General features: G+C 38.0%; 1 pseudogene; it reads left to right on the forward strand.

Moving 5' to 3' along the window:
• The first annotated feature begins 8,521 nt into the window (after positions 1-8,521).
• Positions 8,522-9,872, forward strand: LOC113705763 (small ribosomal subunit protein uS4y-like; annotated as a pseudogene).
• The last annotated feature ends 2,077 nt before the right edge of the window (positions 9,873-11,949 follow it).

Below are 11,949 nucleotides of genomic sequence, written 5' to 3' on the forward strand. Positions count from 1 at the left end.
TTCTTTGGCCTTACAAGTGCAATTCTTCTATAATGATTTGACCCTAACAACCAAAAATGTGGTGGATATAGCAACTGAAGGCTATATTGGGAACAAGACCCCGGAGGACTTGGTTGCCCTGTATGAATTGTTAGCTAGTTACTCTCAATAAAAGGCAATCTAAGATAAGAGAGTAGAAGTGCATGAAGTGAGTGCTATAAAAGATTTGGGTTCATAGGTTGCTGAGTTGAGTCATTAGATACTATAGGTGCAACCACTTTTGAATCAGGAAAATGAATCTCAACAACCTTCTTCTTATCGTCACATATATGGGCATTCTACTGTTGGTTGCTATAATAGTGATCCTCCTACCATGATAGAAGACGTTAATTTCACTAGAGCATATGGTGAGCAGAAGTTGCAACCAAAGAATAATCCGTTATCTAATACATACAATGAGGTTAGACCTAACAAAGGCATTAGTTGACAAAGAATAATCTCACCCTAATTTTTCATGGAAGGATCAAGAGGTTAGACCTATGGGATCACCTAGGTTTCAAAATTTGCAGCAACCTTCTTAGTATCCTTCTCAAACTGTTTAGGAGAAGAAGTGCAACTTTGAAGAAATGCTGCCATAGTACATGCAAAATGTGACACTCCCACTTCTCCCTAAGGCGAATCCAAGGGTATCCACGGAATGCCTGCCTAACTCTCGCTAGGACTCGGTACAAGTCAAATTTAAACTTAAGAGTAAACAACCAATAATAAAAGTCGAAATAAGGAAAAGTCGCTTCTCTTAAATAAATATTCAAATCTTACATCACGAAATTTCCAAAAGTACATCAAATCCCCAAAAAATATACAACCACCATAAGTCGACTAATCAATTACAACCAAAATTCTAATCAAAAGGTAATCAAGTCGGCTTCCCCAAAATTCTTTCCATTCCGAACTCCTGTTCAGGAAAACAAACTAATGGGGTGAGATAACGCTCAGTGAGGCCAAGAAAATCGTGCAAGCACGTAATAGAGCAAGTAGAAGAGAGAAGGAAAAAAAATAGAGACAATAATCAAACTAGAAGTTTCAAGTGATTAACATTTCAAGTAGGAAAAATAAACAGAAACAATTATAGATATTGGAGCTCTCAAGAGCTAAATCCGCACAGCTTGGTCAAGGTCTTGATCCAAATATCCCACGTTGACTCTCCGTCAATCGAGTAAGTACCAAATTCGTAGACTCCACTTTCACCAAATTCGGTCCACCGTTACACCCCCTAACCGGGCCCGAACGTCAAAAGTTTTGATATTACTCGAGTGTATCGTGGCAATAGTACGCTAGTATGCCAAGCAAGATCTCTCCAATAGATCAAGTTTCATGTTTTCTCACGGTTCACTAAGCTCCTCGACCAAGCACATGCCGGCTTGATTCGCAAAATTAGCCAATGAGTTTGGGCGTCCCCCACGATTACAAGTATGAGTCGATGAGATAGCTCTCCAATCGATGATGAGTCAAACACAAGTATAATTTCAAGTATGGACAAGTCAATTATCTAACCAAATAAAAGAGAACGAGTGAGATAAAGTACACACTCATCTCGACAAGTCCAATTCACATATTTAACAAGAAGTATTTCAAGTATTATGCAACAATCATGCATTTGACACTCACCAATTCAAAACAAGTGAGTAATTGAGCAAATAAGGTCTTTAGTTGTCCGCTTCGAGATTCCCTTCAAAATCCTCTTGAGCGCCTGAAAAAATAGTGACCAACCATCATACACACATACTCACAATCACTTATCATTCAAGGAAGAAATTACACTCGCTTAAAAAAACATTATACTGTTGAGTTTGGTTAGTCCAAAAATAAAAAACTTTATACAGTTGGAAACTAAATTCAAAGTATTAAAACTTCCCTGAAGACACTTTTCCAAGATTCCAACCAAAAGGCATCCAAATTTCAACCCAAAGTTGCAGTTTCAAGAAGACAGGATAGAACCAGTTTTGGTTTTTTAGCAATGTTTGGAAATTTGGAAAACTTCACAGAAAGTGAATCAGCCTTTGAAATTTATAACACAATAGGAGTTCCAAACCAAGTTTCAAACGCAACAAGCAGAACTAAATTCGGAGTTTTGAGCAACAAGATATAATAGTTTGAAGTTGACTGGTTTTGGCAACCTGTTCATAAGATTTCCAATCACCAAGTCTCAACATAGTTTTGAAATCAGACCATATCTAACTCTACACAAGTCCAAATTGAGAAAGGTTTATGGAATTAGAAACTAGGTTCAAAATGATACATTTCATCAGAAGACATCATTTTTAAAATCTTTTCACAAGTGGGAAAAAAATCAAGCTACAAAATGCAGCTTCCCAGTTTCATTCGGACAAACAGACAAAGCAGGACAGTCCACTTTGCTGATTTGCTACGATTTACTCAAAATGAACTAGTAGGGGATTCTTATACCGTTTGAAAGCTTTGAATGTCTAGTTTTGAATGCCGCAAATGGCACTCAATTTTGACTTTTGTACAAGGAGTTATGTTCAGACAAAATACCCTTGTCCGGCTACCCTGGTAACCTATTTCCAAATTTCAAACTTTTCTAAACCTTAAGTTTTGTGCAACCATTTGAGATGATTTTCGAAAGACACTTTCTACACACTTTTGAGTCACTTTATTGCATTTATTCATTAAACCACTTTTGGAAAAAAAAAAGAGGGAAGGAAAAAATATGGACGGGAGACGTAGTCAGGGACGTGGTCGAGGCCGTGGAACTAAACGGACCCCAGAACCTAGAGCAGAAAGGGAAACGTCCGCCGAACAAGAACAAGGACCGAGAGTTGCAACCGGAGACCAAATGGCGACGGCAATGCAACAAATGACGGATATCTTGGCAAGATTAGTAGATCAACAAGGTCGAATACCCGTAAATCAACCCAGGAACCCTGAGACGAGTGAGGATAAGGCTCTGGAGCGGTTTCAGAAGTTTGCACCTCCAAAATTCGCTGGAGGGCCTGATCCGGACATCGCTGAACAATGGCTAGAGGCCATGGTGAATATATTCACAGCTTTGAATTACACTGAACAGAGGCAGGTGAACTTCGCAGTGTTTCAATTTGAGGGACCGGCCCGGGCATGGTGGAACGTAATCAGAACAAAGTGGGAAAGAGAACAGACTGTCTGGACATGGGCGAATTTTGTAAGAGAATTTAACGAGAAATACCTCCCACTCTTAGTTCAAGAAAGGAGGGAGGACGAATTTATTGGACTACGCCAGGGGACCTTAAGTGTGGCTGAATACGAAACGAAATTCACCAAACTATCCAAGTTTGCTTCGGAATTAGTAGCCACAGAACCGAGAAGAGTGAGACGGTTTATACAGGGACTAAATTTGGACATCCAAGAGGCGTTGGCAGCAGCGCAAGTGAATACATTTACGGAGGCCCTTTAGAAGGCTCAACGAATCGAGAATGCAAAGGCACAAGTAAAAGCCTCCCAAACACGGAAAAGAGGTGCAGCTGGTAGTATAAGTGAGGAACGAAGTGAATCGATAGTCCCTTCCAAAATGCATAAAGCAAACTTTTTATCCTACCCGCCCTGGACGGTAGGGGCGGGAAATGAAAGGTCTACTAAAGGGAGCCAAATCGGACCTGAGGAAATTTCTCAAGAAAGCCAAAAGATGGCTTCTCACCTGACTTGTGGCTATTGCGGAAAAACCAATCATACCGAGAACGATTGTTGACGGAAAGGGCGGAAGTGCTTGATTTGTGGGAGTGGTGAACACCAAGTTAGCAACTGTCCGAGGAGACAGTCACGCGGAGGTAGTATTCCGCAACTGGAGGGAGCTAAAACAAAACAAGCAAATGAAAGAGGGAACCGAACTAGTGGGCCAGCAAAAGCTTATGCGTTAGGCACCCAAAAAGTTCCGGACTCGTCTGAGGCAAATGAAGGTAAAAATTTCGAGGACGAAATTTCTTTAAGGGGGAGAGAGTGTGAGGACCCGTACTTTTCTTAATTGCACGTTTTCTGCATTTTCTTTATTAGAAAATTTTTCTAGATCAATTTTATGAGTAAATATAGTTTTTAAATGATTTTTCTAGTATCGGTTAGTTTTTGAGAAATTAAGAGCGTATATCGGACGTGGAACCCGCTAGTGTGGAAAATTCGGAAAAATTCGGCCAGTTCGGTTAAGTTTTGGATACTGGGTTTGGTTTACCGGGTGTTATGAGATATTTAGAGGTACCAAGTGGATAGGTGTGAGAAAGACAAAAAAAGTTAGGCATGACATTAATGAGAGGGACAAGTGTCATGAAACCATTGGATGGGGACTTTGACTAACTTTTCTTAATTTTACTAAACATCCATTTTGACCAAATGTTTCTTCATTTTTCCCCTTGTTGGCTGAAATTTTGAGGAGAGAAAAGAGAGGAAATCCTTCATCTTGTACTTCAATCCCTTGCTCCAATCTTGATTTCCAACCATTAAAAGTGAAGATTACTCCATCAAAGTTACTTATTAAGGAGGATTAAAGCTTCTAGTGGAGGGATTTGTGAAAGAAAAACCCTAAGTTATCATCTTTCTTGAGGTGTCAAGGTACCTTGCTTACAAACTTCCTCTTTACTTCAATTAATTGCTTATTAGTGGTTTTTAGTTGTTTTAGATGTTGTTTTGTGGAAGATTGGCACATGAATGAATGAATTTCCAGATTAGGTCCATTTTTTTTTCCTTTCTGCCCGTTTCTGTTCGACCAGGTTAGAGGCAGAATTGGCCTTAGCACAAAACACGAAAGTTGTAGGCAATGATGTTTTCTAGTTGCCTGTAAATTTTCAGCCCAATCCGAGCTCGGTACCCTGAGATAAGACGGAAATACCCAGATTGGTCTAGGTAGGAGTTCAGCGAACAGGGTTGTCTTTTCACCCAATTGGACCCTGACCTTTCACCATGATTCCTACTGAATTAGCTTTTGGCCAAAACATGAAAGTTGTAGCCAATAGTATAAACTAGCTGCATGAAAATTTTCAGCTTGATCCGACCACTGTAACATGTGAAATGACCGAAATACCCTTGGCTGTCCATGAAACCTGTTTCGCGCCCAGAATTCTATTTTGGTGTAGTTTTCCATTTTTTATCATGAAAATGCATGATTTGGCCTTGGAGGTCTTCATAATAAATGTAGGGTTGTGTTTTAGCTTCGAAACACCATAGGATACACTTCAATCGGACTTCGGTAGCCAGAGTTATTGCTGATTAACAATTGTGCGGTTAGCCAACCTGTTTGTGAGTTTCTGGTTTCATATATGTCAATTTTGACCTAGTTTCACTACAAACAGGACTGAGTGCCCTTCTTCAACATTGTAGCCCTATCTGTTAGCTTCGAAACGGTGTATCTTACACCTTCATCCGATAATCGTAGCGCCAATGGTGCCAAAACCGCAAAATGGTGTCAAAAACTGTTTTTATCCGGAAATGTTTTTAGCCTGATTTTTGTATTTATTTGACTTTAAGCCTAGTGAACGGCTTTTGGACATGAGATTATTCTATATGAGATGCTGGGACTATTTTGAGGAAAATAATGAAGCCATTAATGGCTGGAAATAGGTAAACACAAGGGATATGCCGTCCGTTTTTCTTCTTGTAATGTGAGCAAGTTAAAGTGATTTTGCGAATGTATTTTGTGACGAATTGGACTTATTTACTGAAAATGTTACCGGCTCTTTCAAAAGGTGGCCGATAGCTAAATTTCTATTTGAACCTGTATATTTCCGCTTGGCAAATAAAATGATCATTTTACCATTCTAAAACCTAATACCTCTTTGGGTTGGTTTATGAACCCTAGTAATTTCCGTCCACGGATCCATATGCTCTATTGACACTTTAAAAGTCATTTTATACGTTTACTCGCGAGTAGTCGTGTAATCCTTGATTTCATCCAAATCATGATAGATGGATTGTAATGTGTTCTTTGTTTATTTTTAGGTTTCATTGGTGATTGAGAAGTGGACGTTATTTTGCGTGTATAGGTGAGTGTTCCTTGTTTGTTATGTTTCATGATTTTATGGCTGGTATGAATAATTGATAACATGTTAAATGCTTTCAATGATTGTTAAAACGAGTTTTCTAGGCAAGTGTGTACTTTATCGCACTCGGCCTAAATGATTGTGAAATTTTCAATGATTGAATGATTGAAATGTTATTTGTGCATGAATGTAAGCCTTTTGGCTGAACTGGCCACTGCCCCTTGTTACCGGTCGTCTCGAGCCAGAAGCGGACTCGGTGGGGCGATTAGGGACTTGGGTGAATGTTTTGGTATACTCGAGTATTACCTTGTAGGTTGGTGGAGGTTGGTGGAGCCTGGTGAATGAATGAATGAACGAATGAATGAATGAGGGTTTTATTTATATACAAATGCATTTTCAAATGATTGAAGGTATAAGGGAACGAAAGGAGAATGAATGAACGAATGAATGAACGAATGGCACCTTGTGAGCACGTATCCTTTTAATGAATGTGTTTATCGCTTTCTTTTGTATTTGAATTATTAGTAACATGTAATGAATGCTTTGAACTCCTTGTTGCCTATGTGTTCGGAACCTCACTGAGCTTTTAGCTCACCCCTTTAGTTTTGTTTTCCTTAGTAGGGGAAGGCGAGCAGGGGCGAGAACTCTGTATCGACTGGCTGGGTCTAGTTTTGGTTTTGTTTTGGTTCTCGCCCTAGTGCTTGGTACGGGCTGGTTGTATGGTGACTTGAGAACTTTTGTATTCTCAGCGGTTATACTTCTTTCTGAGATAGCAATGTATATAAGTTTTGTTGTAAGTTTTGGATCCTAGTTTTGCTCTTTCTTGTGGTTCTATTTCTGATTTGTGTGAGTGAACGACTGAGTCCCGGCGAGAGTTGGGCAGGCGGTCCGCTGAACCTCTGGTTCGCCTAAGGGGAAAGTGGGGCTGTCACAGGAATAGTGTTCCAGGCTTGATGTTATTAATGTTTGCGCTTGTAAGAAGTGTGTCACAGAGCAGGACTTGGAGCTAAGGTCCGAACCCAATAATCGAGAGTTCTCCTCACGGGTGGTTAGGAAGCAACAAATTGATGTGTAGAGTTGTGAAAGCATTCAGGCACATGAGATGGATAAATTGTCTTCATTTCAACCATTTCATCCGCCATAATCATATCTGCCTATTTGATTGAAGATGTTAAACTTAGCGCTTCTTAGGAGTCAACTTGACTTTCTTGTTAATTTCATTTAATATTTTTCTCTGGTTTTTGGGATTGATGGTGGTGTTTAGATATTTAATATTTTGATATTTTCTAGTTTGGGGTATTTGGTGGTATGTTAACCCCCTATTTGTAGTATTCTCTTGCTTTTTTTGTTTTGGTAGGATGGCTTCTCAAACTTGACTGTTGGATGGTAACTAGTAACTTCTCTCTCACCTCACTTGATCTTTGACACTCCATTTGTTATCAAGGGAGTTTCACTTTCATTTCTTTTCTTGATATTATTTTCCTATTTTTTCCTCAACATTGGGGACAATGTTATCTTAAGTGTAGGAGAGAGGTGAATGGGTGAAATGAAATGAAATTGTTGGTTAAAATTTTCAAAATTTTTGTTATTTCCTATGGGCAATAGTTATATTTCAAGTTTTATTATTGTTAAGGTTTGTATGTATAAATGTGTCAAGTGTTATAGGGTATTATTTTAGAGTACTTCTTTAGTGAATATTTGATATTTGGAGGCCTTTTCAATTTTTGACTAACATTCCTAGGCATTGTAAATATTTTTCAGCATTTTTCTTGTGAATTTGGTCTAATTATTAATCTTAGTTCTCCATATTATATGGATATGAAGCAGGTTTTTGTGTATTTGTGCTTATAAGGTTATTTTATTTAGTTGAATTATATTTTGTTGGTTGTCGTTGCCTAGTAATCGAGGATTTTCATTGAGTAAATATCGACTTTCGCATCAAAAAGTGACAATAGTTTTGAGCATGTGATTCGTAAGTAGTGAAAGCTAAATAACTGGGCTCCTTCATTTAGGAAATGTTGAAGTTTGCATCAAAAGGTTTGAATGGCTGAGAATTAAGGATTTTTCCCAAGTTTAAATATAAAAAAAAACTTAAGTATGAGGGAATTAGCAGAAAAAGAAAAAAAATTAAAAAACGGGGAAAAAATATGTGAATGATCATACTAGCCTGTAGATCCATGTAATTACATGTTTGTAATTTTACATAATGATTGGGCCATTTGTAGAGAAATGCTTGTTAAATATTTCATAGGGTAAAATACACGGAACCCCCTTATGGTTTCGCGAAAAGACACATTACCCCCTTATCGTTTAGAAACCTACACATAAATACCATAAACTTCATAACTAAAGTGGAAATTATCTTTTGAACCGGCTGAGTTACCGGTAGCAGGTCGAATACCTGGTCTAACTTTATATTGTAGACATCAACTTTCAACCACTATACGATCTTTGACCTCATTTTCTCGAGAAAACAATATTCTGAAAATTACTTTAAGAAAGAATTACACTTTGGCTGTGTCTTCCTCGGTTTCATTTCCACTGCCACTGACGACGACGAGCAATCCCCCGGCCCAGTAGCAGCCATGGTTCACGTCAGTTTCTACCGCAACTATGGGAAGCCGTTCAAAAAGCCTCGACGTCCATATGAGAAGGAGCCTTTGGATGCTGAGTTGAGGCTTGTTGGAGAATATGGACTCAGATGCAAGAGGGAGCTTTGGAGGGTCCAGTATGCATTAAGCTGTATTCGTAATAATGCTAGAATGCTTCTAACTCTTGATGAGAAAGACCCTCGTCGTATCTTTGAGGGTGAAGCCCTCTTGCATAGGATGAACAGGTATGGCCTTTTGGAAGTCAAAACAAGCTCGATTATGTCTTGGCTCTGACTGTGGAGAACTTTCTTGAACGCCGCCTGCAAACACTCGTCTTCAAGACAGGCATGGCCAAGTCAATTCACCATGCTCGCGTGCTTGACTGATATTATTATCAGGACCTTACAAATAAAACTCATCGTATCCGCTACTTGATTATGCAACTACACGTATAAGTTGGGTCATAGATTGTTCAATGGCACATATATCTAGAGTCAGATGTACCATTTCAGAGCATCACCTTATCCTGGGCAAAATTCTCTACAACGTGTGGTCATTTTTGGTGACATGGGAAAGGTTTGAAAACTTTTGGATACAGATTAACATGTATACCTTTTTCTCTCACTCCATCAACAGATCTTTTTTTTTCCGTAGTTGCATCAATGTGGAATATTTGCACTGCTCAGTGCTGCGATTGTAACCCTTTTCCCTCATTTTGGTGGCGATGACTTCCCAGAGAAGCTTGTGCCGCTTGGTTTCCATGAAGGTAGGATCCAGCTCTGCCCGAATCATCAAGAAATCCCTGGTTTCTTGCATATTCCATTGAGGGAACCTATCGCCACCACCCGTGTCAATATGAACGCTGCTGCTGCTACCATACTGATGTTGATGCTGATGCTGATGACTTTCCATAGTCGGTCAAGATCGAAAGCAACTGCTACTAAAATATATGAGTGGAAGGTGATGGTGATGGCGGATCGATCACTTTCACCACGGAAAGAACGCAGTCATGATTCTTGAATCATAAAAAAGAAGATCAAAAAATATTTGTGTTATTTAGGAGGAGAATAGACAGAGGCACATCAGGGTTGGAAGGCAGGTAGTTAATGTTCCTTCATTTATGGTGAGAGTTGATTCCCAAAAGCACATTGACTTTTCAATCACCAGTCCATTTGGTGGCGGGCGTGCTGGAAGAGTCAAACGTAAGAACCAGAAGGCAGCTGCTAAGAAAGCTGCTGGTGGTGATGGTGATGAAGAAAATGAAGAGTGTGCCATTGCGTGTTAGATACCTTTTTTCTTTTACCCTCCAGAAGACAGCTTTACATCTGACTGCTATTTGGAATTTTGTCCTATTAGATTTTTTAGAGTATTGCATTTTCTGCAGAAGAGAGTATTCCTTTCAAAGCTATCTTCTGTAATACTCTCTTCTTCCCTTTTTCCTTTTCAAAGGAATCTCGCATACCCATCGTCACTAAGTCACACACCCGGTTACAGGTTAATTTCCACTTTAGTTATAAAGTTTAGGGTGTTTATGTGGAGATTTTTAAATGATAGGGGGCAAGGTGTCTTTTCGCAAAATCACAAGGGGGTTCCTTGTATTTTACCCATATTTCATATACTTAGTTTAGTTAAGTGGAGTTGAAAGCTCACTGGAGTGGTGTCTCTTGGGCTTCACTTTTTTGACTTGACACTTGTTTGGAATTGTTGTTTTGACAATAATAGTCTTGAATATAGCCATTGTTTTTGCGTTATTTGCTTTTGTTCTTATGCTTGGGGACAAGCATGGATTAAGTGTGGGAAAATTTGATAGGCTAGGATTTATAGTAATTTTATACAAATAAATCATTTATTTATTGTGATATTTGAGCGTACTTTGAATAGATGGTACTTAATTTGAGTTGTTGATGTATCTTGTGGGTGAAGATGCAATACGTCAGTGAAAAAGAAAGTGGAATTGATGAAAGCAATCAACATCCAAGACGTGGAAAAATGGAGGAAAGAATCATGCAATGTTCGGCGCCAGACTCATAGGATTGTTAATGGAGTCGGGCCAACTTGAGCTCGGCTCGTTCGATCTAAGAAAAGGGTCGATTGGCTCACTTTTCAGTGAACCGGTCTGACTTTGGGCCCGACTATTTTTTAGGCCCTTAATTACCTCTATATCTATAATGATATATATATATAATATTTATATTTTGATATTATATATAATTATATAGTCAAATATATTATTACTAAATACTAAATATATACAAATTACAAAACACAAAAATACATCTGAAGACTCCTCTATTAGCTTTCTTGAGAGCCAATATTGGTAATGCATAACTGAAACTTTAACTTTTCTTATTAGTTAAGAAATTTTTATGTTGACATAATATTGGTTGATTTCGTTTTGGTTTAGAAATACAAATCATCAAGCATGTTTGGATTTAAGTTACAAGGCTATGAAGAAGTTCCACCTTTGAACATATATTGGCTTATGGCCACATGTTTTATTACTATTTTTCATGTATTTTGAACAAATTAAATACAAATATTGTTGAAAAATTTTTTATTTATGTACTTTTTAAGAAATATTACTTGTTCATATTTAATTTTAATGTTGTAATCCTATGAATGCTAAATTAATTTTACAACTTAATAGTTATAGTAATTATATTAAGAAAATTGAGGAGTAACAAGTGAGTTTGGGCTGAACCCGAATAAAGCTCAAAATCCGAATATTTTGTGAATTGAGTATAATTTTCACATTTATTAACTCGAAACTCATGACTTAAAACCTGAAAGTATTACAAATTAAATGAACTGGATTTGAGCTTATAAAAATCCGACTCATATGTCCCGATTGACAGGCCTACAGACTTATCACCGGATATTGTCTAGAAAATGAAAGTTTGATCATTCACCAATGTCCCGCACTGGACTTGTCACTAGTCTTTTAGCTGGACTCCATCGGAAAATCACGCAGGCTCGTTTTCTTCAACTTGAAGAAGCCTATTCCTATTGGTATTCAACTAAGATTTGAGAGACCTATAAATAGGAGTATTTAGGAAGTTTTTAAGGGAAAAAACACTTGTCAAAACATTAGTCTTAGAATTTTTTCTTGTGTTTCAAGAATCAAAGTTAAAGATCAAGGCACGAGATTTAGAGTTAGTCAACTGGAAAGTTCTACATGCTTTTTATTCTAAGTGTTGTATTTCTCAATATTGAATTCTTGTTTACTCTTACGATTATGAGGAACTAAATTATATCTAGGGTTAGGATTTTGTGAAGGAGTTTTGATTATTATCTTAATTACTTTCTTGACTTTTGCCTTGATTTAATTACATGTTTGTAATTGGCCACCATAGATATGCTCT

This window comes from Coffea arabica, chromosome 8c (genome assembly GCF_036785885.1).
Source record: "Coffea arabica cultivar ET-39 chromosome 8c, Coffea Arabica ET-39 HiFi, whole genome shotgun sequence".
Lineage (NCBI taxonomy): Eukaryota > Viridiplantae > Streptophyta > Magnoliopsida > Gentianales > Rubiaceae > Coffea > Coffea arabica.